Here is a 14384-nt window from a genome sequence, read left to right as displayed (position 1 = left end):
AACCTGAACAATAAAATTAAAACATTATTTAACCCGAACGGCGAACGGTGAAAAAAAAACGTAGAAAACCGCACAAAATAATGATTATTCACCGCCTTTCCCTTACAAAATGTTCAATAAAAAGTAATCAAATGGTCAGATGAAAAACAAAATGGTACCAATAAAAAGCAGAGGTTATCCGGCAAAAAATAAGCCCTCAACCAGCTCTGTCTAGTGAAAAATAAAAATGTTATGCCTTTCAGAAGATGGCGATGCAAAAATAGTAGATTTTTTTTCCCTAAATTAAATGTTATTCTGCACAAATAGCAACGCATTAAAAAATCATATAAATGAGGTATTGCCGTAACCGTATCGGCCTGCAGAATAAAGGTAACATGTTACTTATGCTGTACTCTGCACGGAGAAAAAAATAAATGCTAAAAAGCAATGCCAGAATTGAGGTTTCCTTTTACATCCCACCCAGAAAGAGTTAATAAAATGTAGTCAATAAGTTACAGGCCCCAAAATGGTGGCATTGAAAAGCACATCTAATACCGCAAACAGCAAGCCCTCATATGGCCACATTGCCAGAAAATAAAAATAAAAATCTAGCTTGTACAATGTGAAGACAAAAAACCCAAAAGTCGCCAAATCATTAGGACATACCTGACTGCGACTAGAAGGAAATGTATAAGCTGTGCGAGCGTTTTCAGGGGACACCCCATATTTAGAGCTTATGAGAGAGAAGACACCAGCGCTGATCCCCCAGAATGCCCCTCTTCCTCGTCCGTGTCATAGGAGCTAGTGAGAAAATAGAATAGGATTTGGTGTACCCAATTTACTCCGCACAGCTTACATATTCACTTCGGGGTTACTAATGCTACTACATCACTTGATAAATTCTTTGAGGGGTGCGGTTTTCAAAATGGGGTCACTTTCTAGAGTTTCCACTGTTTTGACACCTGATGGGCTTTGTAAAAGCGACATGGCTCCTGAAACTGATCGCAGCCAGATCTGCCCTCTAAAAGCTCCTTGGCGCGCCTTCCCTTCTGTGTCTCGCTGTGCATCCATATATCAGTTTACACCCACAAGTGGGGTACTATGGTAGTCCGGAGAACTTGCATAACAAATTGTGAGGAGCGTTTTCTCCTTTAACCCCTTGTGAATGTGCAAATTCTAGGGCTAAACGAAAATATTAGTAAAATAAAATCAAATTTGAAAATTTCACCACCATTTTGTATTAATTCCTGTTAAGCACTTATAGGGTTAAATTACTAGGTATATGTTGACTTGGTTTATTTAAGGGGTGCAGTTTTGAAAATGGGGTGATTTATGGGGGTTTCTAATACAGGGGTCCTTCAAAACCCCTTCATAACTGGATTAGTCCCTTAAAAAATGGGTTTTGGAAATTTCTTGAAAATTTTGAATATTGTTTCACTTGTAAACCTTATAATGTCCGTAAAAAATAAAAGGGCGACTAAAGTTTGATGCCGACATAAAGCAGAGATCTGGGACATGAGATTTATGATATAATTTTGGCGGTCTGACTATCTCTATGCAATGCATATTATTTCAAACTTTATAAAATGCATATTTTTCAAAATTTCCACCAAATTTCCTATTTTTTTCATAATTAAACACAAAAAATATCAACCAAAATTTACCACTAACATGAAGTACAATGTGTTACGAAAAAATAATCTCAAAATCACTTTGGTAAGTTAAAGCGTTCCAAAGTTATTGCCACATAAAGTGACACATGTCAGTGTTGAAAAATCGAGCTTGGTCAGGAAGTCAAAAAGTGCCATCGGCGGGAAGGGGTTAAAGACCTTAGGAAAGCTCCTGTAAATACCAGTGTTCATCAATACAACACATCAAATTAACAGACTGTGACTATGGTTTAAGGTGCAATATATTGGCTTTTGGGGCCCCACTTTTAGTTTTCCCCTTTGTCTAAAACTGGCCCTTCTTTCATGCAGTCTTCCCAACTCCTGGCTGATGTCACATGGGTTGTCACTACGTCATCCAGGAGGTTGGAAGGTAAGAGTATACTGGGCACCACATCAGTGCCCTAGAGAGGTGAGAGAAGGTTAATATCACTATTGAAATTTATTTTGCTCCCCCTCCAGGTGATTTGCTTGTGGAAAACCGCAAAAATTTTTGGTTCATCGGAACCTGAGATTTTTGAAAAATTCTTAATGAAACTAGCTTGTTACTGATCAGTAATACTAATGAGCGACCTTTTAGAGAAGAGTTAGAAATGCTAAACTGTACATGAAATGGTAAATACAGATAACATGCTGATATAATTGATGATTAGGAATATTCAAACATTTTGGTTCAGTCACAGTTTTCTACCAAGGAAAACATTTTGCAAAAATGTATGTGATAACTTAACTTTTGATAGAATTGCAACTCAATTATAACATGGTAATATACTTTTTGTATTCCAAGCATAATTCACTGTTTCAATGAGTTTATTGTTCTTGCAAGCACAAAGCTATATTTAGGGACTGTTGGCAATTTGTAATTTAGTACGGGTGATGACAACGCACTCAGGAAACACTCAGCTGCAGTTTATAATTCTTTACTGCTAAATGTGCTAAAGCACACAAGAAAGTACTTAAAAGTAGCAAATAGAACAGCCGGTTAACTTGTCTGTAACACATCATCTTACTACATGTGGGGAGGGAGCCTCCTTCCCTTCCTACACCTCCTAGATGTAAGTATGTATCAGGCAGTCTCTTTGTAGAAAAATTTAGTAAAGTTTATCCATGTGTAGGAAATAACAGAAGTGCTTGACTAGCAATTGCACAGTTTATGGACTAACAAGAGGTACAAGAATACTTCACACCCAATGCAACAACAATAGTTAACTTGTAACTCTTTCTTACCTAACACACTGCTCTTGGAAACTATACAGAGTTTCCCTCGTAGCTGCTAACACAATAATAGTTACCTTTAGATACTCAGGCTGTTCAGGTCACAGTTCTGACACTGCAGATTCTTGTTTGTTTAACCTAACCTTACCTCCAGACAAAGCAAGATAGTATCTTCCACATTGTAGTAGGCTGACTGTGGAACCTATGGGACTTATCTATCTCAACTACCAGCATTGTTGCCCTATCTTTGTCTTTTTTTGTACATGTAATTGGTAGCTTTCGAACCTCACTTAATTTAGATTCTGTCTATATCATTGTACTGATGTTTTTTTCATATACTATCTTTTAATGTTGTAGTTGGCCTGACGAAGACACAGGACAATGCCGAAAAATGTTGCCTTTTTATGTACAGTCTTGTGGAATAAACTTTCAGACCTATATCACTGGTCAGCCCACCCTTGTCTTCCTTAGCAGCGCTCCAGCAATACAATTTTTTTCTTTTTTACTTTGAACTACCAGCAGATAATCTCTTCATTGTATCTGCCTTGTACGCCCTGGCCTCCCTGGTCTTAGTATTGAGAGTTGGCCATTTTGTCCGGTGTCTGAGCTTAATTCGGTTCACAGGGCACTCACAGCCTCCATTCCTCTCTCCTTCTTTGATGGTACCAAACTGAAGTCTATGCCATTCATCTTCAGTAAATAAATCAGGGTTTTCTAGAACAAGGAGACAAGCTCCTCAATACTACAAATTGAACTTACTTTGTAATGTTGCCAAAAGTTGAAAATATAAATTGGCAACATTTTGAAATGATTTGAAGGTAAAGCATTACTGCAAAGGTGCCACATGTTCTTTCATGTTCAGAGGTAATATAAAATTAAAAAAACAAAAACAAAACTGCATATGCGGCCGCAAAATAACGCAGCGTATACGAGACTAACTCCCATTGAAATCAATGGGAGCGTATACGGCACTCAAAATCTCACACGGCGTATACGTGCCAGGTCACGCGGCATGTTACTCCGTATGCAGTGGCGTAACTACCGTGGTAGCAGCAGTAGCAGCTGCCACAGGGCCCGGGCCATTAGGGGGCCCGGTGACAGCCGCTACCGCTGCGGTTTTTTTTCAATAGGCAGTTACGGGCCCTATTCACTTGCCGATCCTGGCTGGGCCGGGATCGGCAAGTGACACCGCGAGCCCCACAGGGGCTATCATTATACTCAGGGGTCTTTGCAGACCCTCGAGTATAATGACCGGCGGATCGGGAGAGGTAATAAACATAAGAAACTGTTACTTACCTCTCCGCGATCCTGCCAGGCCTCCGTCCTACTGTTGTCTGACGTCTCTGACGTCACATGACCCGGCATGCTTCCCGGGTCATGTGACGTCCGACGTCATTAACGAAGGACGCGAGCGCTGGTCAGCACAGGACAGCACAGCACAGGAGCCGGGGAACAGGTAAGAAGCAACAGTGGGTTTTTTTTTTAATGTTTTTATTCCCCGGGTCTCCGATTATTATACTCTGGGGTCTGAAAAGACCCCAGTATTAATAGTATTAACTATTGGGGTTAATACAGTGTGCAAGGGACACTATTGGGGTTAATACTGTGTGCAGGGGCCACTATTGGGGTTAATACTGTGTGCAGGGGCCACTATTGCGGTTAATACTGTGTGCAAGGAACACTATTGGGGTTAATACTGTGTGCAGGGGCCACTATTCCGGTTAATACTGTGTGCAGGGGCCACTATTGGGGTTAATACTGTGTGCAGGGGCCACTATTGGGGTTAATACTGTGTGCAGGGGACACTATTGGAGTTAATACTGTGTGCAGGGGACACTATTGGGGTTAATACTGTGTGCAGGGGACACTATTGGGGTTAATACTGTGTGCAGGGGACACTATTGGGGTTAATACTGTGTGCAGGGGACACTATTGGGGTTAATACTGTGTGCAGGTGACACTATTGGGGTTAATACTGTGTGCAGGGGACACTATTGGGGTTAATACTGTGTGCAGGGGCAAGTAAGGGACATAATAGAGTGCGGAGGAGGGGGTCGGTCGAGGTCTTCGGCGTCAGTTGGGATGGGGGGGGGCCCATGTCAAAAGTTCGCCACGGGGCCCCGCCATTCCTAGTTACGCCACTATCCGTATGAATGCACCCTTATGAAGAAAAATGACTTCTTCTTGCTGTGTAAATCAACAGGTCAATTTGCTGTTTACATAACCAGACAGGGGTGCCATTTCGCACAATTCACTGATGTGTAGCATTAATTATTTTAATAAAAATGTTTACATCTGTAAATTTAAGCATACTTGTTTGCAAGTTATTAATGTTGAATAAAAAATCTTGACTGATTTGTATCATCTTATATTTTATAAAACTGCTTCAAACTCACCTTGTTTTTTCTGTCCTATTTTGGTACCAGAATACACAAGATTGATTTTTTTTTACATACAGGAGATACAATTAAATATTAACTTAAAAAGGTCAAACGTGTTGATTAGAGCAAGATATATACGTATAATTTACTAGCAAATTTAACATAATAAATCTAATATGGCAGTCTGTGCCATAATTTCTACGCTGAGGTAGAATGAATTAATCTAATTGTCATATATCAAAGGAATGTTTACACGATTGGCTAAAATGTTAAAATTTATTATGCAAATAAATAACGCAGATTTACATAAATAAGGACATTTAGAAACTTGAAACATGATCTACTTGGGGTATGCTCACATGGAAGAATTTGGAGTTATCTTGACTTACTATAGCCTGAATTCATCAGATGATTATAATATTCCATTAAAATTTGGGAATATAGAGGGAACTCTTTGTAATGCTGGAAGGGAATACTATTGCTACAAGGTTTGTTTATTTATTTCTCTTGTATAACGCCATCATATTCCATAGTAATCTACAGACATTGTCAGCCACAGTCCATATTTGCTATAATGTTCATTTAATGTAAATGTGAAAGGGGTTGCGTGGGAATAAATTTAAATTAATGAAAAAAAAACCTCTACATACTATTAAAGGGAGTTTAGCACCTCTCTTAAACATATTCAACTGCTACCACCACGTTACAGAGCACACAACTGTGATAAACAACATACTTTTATGTACACTGCTCAAAAAAAATAAAGGGAACACTTAAAAGGATTCTACCATTAAACTACTTTTTTTTCTAATTACCACGTCAGAATAGCCTTAAGAAAGGCTATTCGTCTCCTACCTTTAGACGTGGTCTCCGCCGTTCCGTTCCGTAGAAATACCGTTTTTAACCGGTATGCAAATGAGCTCTCCACAGCAATGAGGGCGGGCCCCAGCACTGAAAGGCCGATGAGCGCATCCCCATTGCTGCCCGAGAGCTCTTTCCTGTGCCGCCTCCTTCTTCTGCAGCAACTCCGCCTCTTCTGGCTTCTCTTGCTCTTGTAGTTCGATACAGGAGCATAGAGAGGCCACCCCAAAATGGCCGCCGGCCGGCTCCTGTATTGAACTGCAAGAATGGCTAACCAAAAATGGCCAGCGGCCATTTTGGGGTGGCCTCTCTATGCTCCTGTATCGAACTACAAGAGCAAGAGAAACCAGAAGAGGCAACCCATACAAGTGGGCTCAGGTAGTGCAGATCATCCAGGATGGCATATCAATGCGAGCTGTGGCAAGGTTTGCTGTGTCTGTCAGCGTAGTGTCCAGAGGTTGTAGGCACTACCAGGATACAGGCCAGTACACTAAGAGACGTAGAGGGGCCATAGGAGGGCAACAACCCAGCAGCAGGACCGCTATCTCCATCTTTGTGCAAGGAGAAACAAGAGGAGCACTGCCAGAGCCCTTCAAAATGACCTCCAGCAGGCCACAAATGTGCATATGTCTGCACAAACGGTTAGAAACCAACTCCATGAAGATGGTATGAGGGCCTGACATCCACAGATGGGGCTGTGCTCACAGCTCACCACTGTGCAGGATGCTTGGCATTTGCCACAAAACATCAGGATTGGCAACTTCGTCACTGGTGCCCTGTGCTATTTACGTGACAGAGTCTGGAGATGCCGTGAAGAGCGATCTGATGCCTGCAATATCCTTCAGCATGACCGGTTTGGCATGTGGGTCAGTAATGGTGTGGGGTGGCATTTCTTTGCAGGGCCACACAGTCCTCCATGTGGTCACCAGATGTAGTCTGACTGCCATTAAAGGGGTATTCCCACCTCACATACTCATCAGTCTTTACTGCTGTAAAATCTTCTTTCTTCCTGGTTTCTTGCATCATTTGGTGGGCGGGGTTTCACATGCAACCTCCCGTTTAGTTCCACCCCCAAATAAGCGTGTAGCTCCGCCCACCCATATTGGACTATGAAGTACAGACAGCAGCAACTCCATTCTGTGTTACATACAGAGACTGTCTGTCTCTGCCATAATGAACACAATTGAATTAGCTAGCCTGATAACTGGGAGAACAGAATAAATGAAAGCAGCTCCTCTCCTCTATCTGCTAACAGGAACCTAGGTCATGTGGTGCAGACACAGGAATAGCTAGATACACAGGCTCGCTCCCGTGCACTTAGCCCCTCCTCCCTCCCCCCAGAGAGCAGAAGATACATCACTTGACTCATGAGCAGCTAAGTCAGCGCTGTGGCCACAAAGAATTGAATAAAGTAAGATAGTGGACAAACAAAGCAGTTTTGCTGAAGCAATGTATTTAGGAAAAGTCTTACATCCACATTAACAAGCAGTATAGATAGGATCCTTGTGATGGGACAACCCCTTTAAGTACTGAGATGAGATCCTCAGACCCCTTGTGAGACCATATGCTTGTGCGGTTGGCCCTGGGTTTCTCCTAATACAGGACAATGCCAGACCTCATGTGGCTGCAGTGTGTCAGCAGTTCCTATAAGATGAAGTCATTGAAGCTATGGACTGTCCCGCCCGTTCCCCAGACCTGAATCCGATTGAGCACATCTGGGACATCATGTCTCGCTACATCCACCAGTGTCACATTGCACCACAGACTATCCAGGAATTGGCAGATGCTTTACATGAGGTCTGGGAGGAGATCCCTCAGGAGACCATCCGCAACCTCATCAGGAGCATGCCCGGGCATTTTAGGGAGGTCATACTGGCACATAGAGGCCACACGCACTACTGAACCCCATGTATGAGACCTTGATGGGACTTGGCAGCTCTGTAAGTGACCGTCTGCTTCACCCCAAGTGTGAGAAGGAGCGCTATCGCAAGTCCTTCCTTCCAACCGCGACCAGGCTGTATAATCTACATCAGACCAAACGAAGATCACTACGCACAGAGAACTAATGATTATGACGGTGACCATGAGGTCTTCCTCTTTCTCTTCTGTTTTTTTTCCTTAGCTGCTATGGCCTCCTAGCATATCTTCTCTTCTCAGCTTATGTGTGTCTACGTCTGTAATATATTACTCTGTATTATCCTGTATCTGTTTTACTATGCTGCTGTAACACGCTGAAATTTCCCCAATGTGGGACTATTAAAGGATTATCTTATCTCTTATCTTATCTTAAGGACATTACATCATTACATCTGTATATCCAATGCAAAAATAGAGAAATGGTCAGGATGGCACTGCCAAGTCTGTATATAATATAACTGGTAGGCAGGAGGTAAATAGACAGGAATATAACCTTGTATGAATAAAGCCGTGGGGGTGCTCAACATCCAATGGAAGACATTTGAAAAACAATAGCAAGAAGAAAAAATAGGAAGGGCTGTTTCTCTGCAAAGGGGCCAGGACGACTGATCCGGGTACATGAAAGAATGAATGGGGCTATGTATCGTGAGATTTTGAGTGCAAACCTCCTTCCATCAGCAAGGGCATTGAAGATGAAACGTGGCTGGGTCTTTCAACATGACAATGATCCAAAGCACACCACCAGGACAACGAAGGAGTGGCTTTGTAAGAAGCATTTCAAGGTCCTGGAGTGGCCTAGCCAGTCTCCAGATCTCAACCCTATAGCAAACCTTTGGAGGGAGTTGAAAGTCCGTGTTGCCAAGCGACAGCCCCAAAACATCACTGCTCTAGAGGATATCTGCATGGAGGAATGGGCCAACATACCAACAACAGTGTGTGCCAACCTTGTGAAGACTTACAGAAAATGTTTGACCTCTGTCATTGCCAACAAAGGATATATAACAAAGTATTGGGATGAAATTTTGTTACTGACCAAATACTTATTTCCCACCATAATTTGCAAATACATTCTTACAAAATCTGACAATGTGATTTTCTGGATTTGTTTTCTAATTTTGTCTCTCATAGTTGAGGTCTACCTATGATGTAAATTACAGACGCCTCTCATCTTTTTAAGTGGTGGAACTTGCACTATTGGTGACTGACTAAATACTTTTTTTGCCCCACTGTATATATCACTTGTATGGTTGCCATATTGCTATCCTCTGTAACTAATGTCAACACTATAAAAGTTTAATGTTTTTAACCCTTTTCTGATATTTTATGTGCAGTACTATTATGGAGGATGTAAATTATTTAAATATGGAAGTCCCTTAGCTGTCTGGTCTCTATTGTATTACACAGCAGAAACCCAATGGCAATTCTCACAATCTTTAACCCTCTGACACCTTGGTCAAAACACGACCAAGGTGCCGCCATTTTGAGGTGGATCACCAACCCCTGGAACAAGATCCAGAGTTGGTGATCTATTAACATACAGTCAGAGCCTATTGAAAGCAGATGAACTGAGGAGTGTTTTTCTGGCTGTGATAAAGCTGTGTGTCTTTGTTTCAACTGAGGGTCATTAGCTTACCTCCCTTCTTGGACATTTGCTGTCCAGGGGCCATAAACTGGATGGCTAGAAAGGACCATCTCGCATGATATAGAAATAAAACCACTATAGTGAATTGGCCCTCAATGTAATTACAACTTAAACACAACATTCCTAGAGGTATGTGTAGGACTGATATGACCAAGTAGAAATACCTTTCAAAGAAAAAAAAAAACATGGCTGAGGGTCTGTTCAATCACACTCACCAAGTAAGGTTATCTAGAAGGTGACATATATATAAAGCCATATATCCACAGTAGGCTTCAAGCAGCATATAGCAAAAGCAGAATAACTTCAGTCAATGGGAAAATCAGACATGTACAATTATTGGCTATTTTGTGTTGGCCTATCACTTAAATTTTTAATAAAACTTTGTTTGTGTAAGGAGACAAAATGGGAAAAAGTTTGAGGGTTTGAATACTTTTGTAAACCACTGCATATACCCAGCAAGCAATATATAGATAGATTTCTATCTTCTATGGATTATTTGCGGTATGCTATGACTAAGGAACAACATGCTCCTTAGTTATAGCATACCACATTATATTTATGCATGGGAACAATAAAAAAAAATAGTGCTGCTATATTTTAGGTTTTTTTTCTGACACTCCTGGATTTCCGGATCTTTTTTCACTTTTTTCTATCTTATATGGAATATACTGCACTGTATACAGCAGATACTTGAATGTCCCTGTGAAAAACATGCCTATTAACAAGAAAAATGATATATTGTCTTGTATTTTACACAATAATATCCTAGCACACAATATAAGGAGAAACAAACATGTATTACCAGTGTGCCATATTTTATGTAGTTAATCTCCATTATTTTAACCAACACAGCTTGACTACTTTATTGAATACATTTGCATAAAATATTGTGTGACAACAATTAGTGAAAATTAATCTCTTCATCTTTGCCTTCTGTGTGGCGGTAACCTCAGCATTTCATTTTCCAGCAGAATAATGTTTGAGCCCTGTTGATGTCACATCAAAACTCTATTTAATTTCTGGCCAAATGGCATTCCTTGTTTGCTTACTAAATCTCTTACTTTTGGAGCAATAAGGGAGCCCTGCTGTGATTTCAGACAAGCGAACAAGTAAAGAAGGGTCTCGGAGAAATTAACAGCATTCTTATAGCTAATTAAAAGCTCTCATCTTTCTTTCCACATGGCCAGGGCAGCTGCTTCACATTCGCTCTCCGCCATGCTAACCCATAAATTCAAATACAATATTGTGAACAACACCTGGTTTCTGCTGTACCTACCGTGATGAGACGATATTTCTTTCTGTCAGTAAATTAAAATTCTCTAGGGCTGACAAGTAGATTTTTTTCCTCACATTTAGGCTTTTCCATTTTCCCCAGTGGTAGAAATACAGTAGTTTACTTCCATTTGCGATTCTAAATATATCACATTGTTGCTTGCTTCACTGATGCACACACCTGCCTCCCGCTGTAAATGCTGTGTTTCTTATTTTGAGAAAAAAACTTCCCCGGGGCTCTACATTCAAGAATAGTCATGAAAGTAGAGGGTAATTTCATAATCTCTAAAGAAAGATGCAACTTGTCAATTCGTTTTAAGTTCAACCTTCAACCTGGTGAAATTCTCAATATGTTCTTGTACTGTTGATAGGTTGAACAGACAAATAAAAGGGTAGCAAGTCATTTGTAAAGATGCATGTAACAGCATGTATCTTCCAACTCACTTGTTTTCATGAAAAGTTCATAAAGGGAACTGAGTGCAGAGCACTTATCTTGGTTATTCATAACTCCGAATGATTTCTAGACCTAGCGTGTATTCTGAGAAAAAAAAACGAATAGGAAACTGAAGATTTTATAGCTCTAACTACATCATAAAGTGGTTGTCTGCAACCGATGTCTCTCCAGCTGCTGTCAATTTCAGATTGCTATGACTGAATGCAGCTTATATAGCATGATGAGATTTGTAGTTTCACATTCTCTGGAGGGACACTGGTCATATAGCAGTGTTATAAAGTCTTTACTATCAAGTAATTATTTAGAGATTAGTGCTGCCCCATCTGAGCGCAGTATATGATAGGAGAGAAGCTGAGCACTGGGATATGTACAGTATTGATCTATATAGTGTAAAGCAAGATTCCTGAGCAAAAAGTAGAGAAAATCATGGCAGAACTCCTAGGTGAGACAGAGAGAATAGAGAACTCCTAGGTGAGACAGAGAGAATAGAGAACTCCTAGGTGAGACAGTGGGAATAGAGAACTCCTAGGTGAAACAATGGGAATAGAGAACTCCTAGGTGAGACAGAGAGAATAGAGAACTCCTAGGTGAGACAGTGGGAATAGAGAACTCCTAGGTGTGACAGAGAGAATAGAGAACTCCTAGATGAGACAATGAGAATATAGAACTCCTAGGTGAAACAATGGGAATAGAGAACTCCTAGGTGAGACAGAGAGAATAGAGAACTCCTAGGTGAGACAATGGGAATAAAGAACCCCTAGGTGAGATAGTGAGAATAGAGAACTCCTAGGTGAGATAGTGGGAAGGGAATATAGAACTCTTAGGTGAGACAGTGGGAATATAGAACTCCTAGGTGAGACAATGGGAATAGAGAACCCCTAGGTGAGACAGTGAGAATAGAGAACTCCTCGGTGAAACAGTGAAAAATAAAGAACTCCTAGGTGAGACAATGAGAATAGAGAACTCCTGGGTGAGATAGTGAGAATAGAGAACTTCTAGGTGAGACAGTGAGAATACAACTTAGCTTGCCCATATATACAGAGATATCTGCAAATACTGTATGTGTATATCTAAGAATGGAGCATAAGCATAGCTACCAGGATAGAAGACATGGGCTGGCATTGGGCACAACTAAGGGGGCCCATTTACCCTGACATATAGGGTGTAATTAGTATTAACTATGGATGATGGAAATCTGAGAACACCTCCAATACTACTGGAACTACTGGAATACTGGAACACCCTTATTCCTACATGTGACATCATTATGTTTACGTTCTTCATATGTTGTGATGTCACAGTATACACAGAGGTGGTTTTATATATGCATTGTTGTCATAAACTATGACATCACTGTGCATATTATCTATGCACTGTGACATTATTGTATGCATTATCCCAATATTGTGACATCACTGTGTATACTATTTCTGTACTGTGACATCACTGTGTGCATTATTCCCATATTGTGACATTACTATGTGCATTATCTCTGTACTGTGACATTACTGTGTGTATTACCCCATATTTTGACATCACTGTGTGCATTATCCATGTACTGTGGCATTAATAATAATAATAAAAAATTTTATTTATATAGCGCCAACATATTCCGCAGTGCTGTACAATTTGTAGGGTTAAAATCCAGACTCCATTGATTCTGTCACAGTTGCACTTGTCTTCCTAGCCGCACCGTTCCTGAGCAGTCACTGTCGATATTTATTTTGCTGGGAACATTTCAGATTCTTTGCTGCTTTTCTGCCGTCAGTCAGCAGAATATTGAATACTGTTTAATCAGATGGTTGTCAATGAAATTTAGATTACAGTTTGAGTTAAACATTTGTGGAATTTCCCACATTGTCTTTGCAAGGAGCAGGCTTAGGTTCTATTCAGATCACGTATTTTACATCAGTTTAGAGCATGCAAAAATGGATGCAAATGAGTGGCCATACACTAACATAGACATCAATATTAAAAAAAAAAAAGTATCTGTTCCCTTCATTTTTTTATTCTTTTTAAGAGCACCACAAAAATGCAGTATACCATACTTTTTTATCTGCCTCCACCAGCCCCCCCCCCAAAAAAAAAAAATGGACAAACAGATTATTATTATTATTATTATTATTATTATTTTTTTTTTTTTTTTTTTTTTAAACATTGATAGAAATAAATTGATGTAAATAGATGGCCATCCTTTTGCATCCATTTGGGGTCATTTTTTGTATCCTTTAAAGGATGTAAAAAAATGTGATCTGAATAAAGCCTTATTTGGGCACCGTACAGTGGTATGTTGATGCTGTATTCTGCCTTTATGTAGACACTTTACAATGCTATTGCTTGAGTGTTGTATGGTTAGAATATTTGCAATAATGTATAATAGTACTACTTGTATGTGGCTAAATATAAGGGTTAGAGATGAGCGAGTAGTGAAATATTAGAAAATTCGATTTGAGTAGACCTCAATACTCGACTATTCGTTCGAATATCAAATCCCATTATAGTTTATGGGAAAAACATGCTCGTTTCAGGGAAACCAAAATTCGACCAATTGGAGTCACCAAGTCCACAATCACACCTCAGGAAATGATGCCAACACCTCTGGAATGCAACTGGGACAGCAGGGGAAGCATGTCTGGGGGCATCTAACACGCCCAAGTCCCAGTATTATTATTATTATTATTATTATTACTGCTGCTACTGCTGATTTAGGCAGCCAATGACTGTATATGTTTTTTTTTCCAATGCCTATGTTGTCCTACTTCCTGTCCCACCTCCCCTACATAGTTATTGGTGTAAAAAAAAAAAAGCGTATGGGAAGGTGGGAGGGGAATCGAATATTTACTGCATTTACCATGTGGTATTCGACCAAGTACGAGTATTTAGAATACTGTAGTATTCAATCAAATACCTACTCAATCGAATACTACTCGCTCATCTCTAGGATTTTTAGACCCTCAAGCAGCAGATGTTTTTTTTTTTTTTTTCTTAACATTGAT

The sequence above is a fragment of the Leptodactylus fuscus genome, chromosome 2, assembly GCF_031893055.1.
Source record: "Leptodactylus fuscus isolate aLepFus1 chromosome 2, aLepFus1.hap2, whole genome shotgun sequence".
NCBI classification, from domain to species: domain Eukaryota; kingdom Metazoa; phylum Chordata; class Amphibia; order Anura; family Leptodactylidae; genus Leptodactylus; species Leptodactylus fuscus.
Note: the sequence above shows the minus strand (reverse complement) of the source record.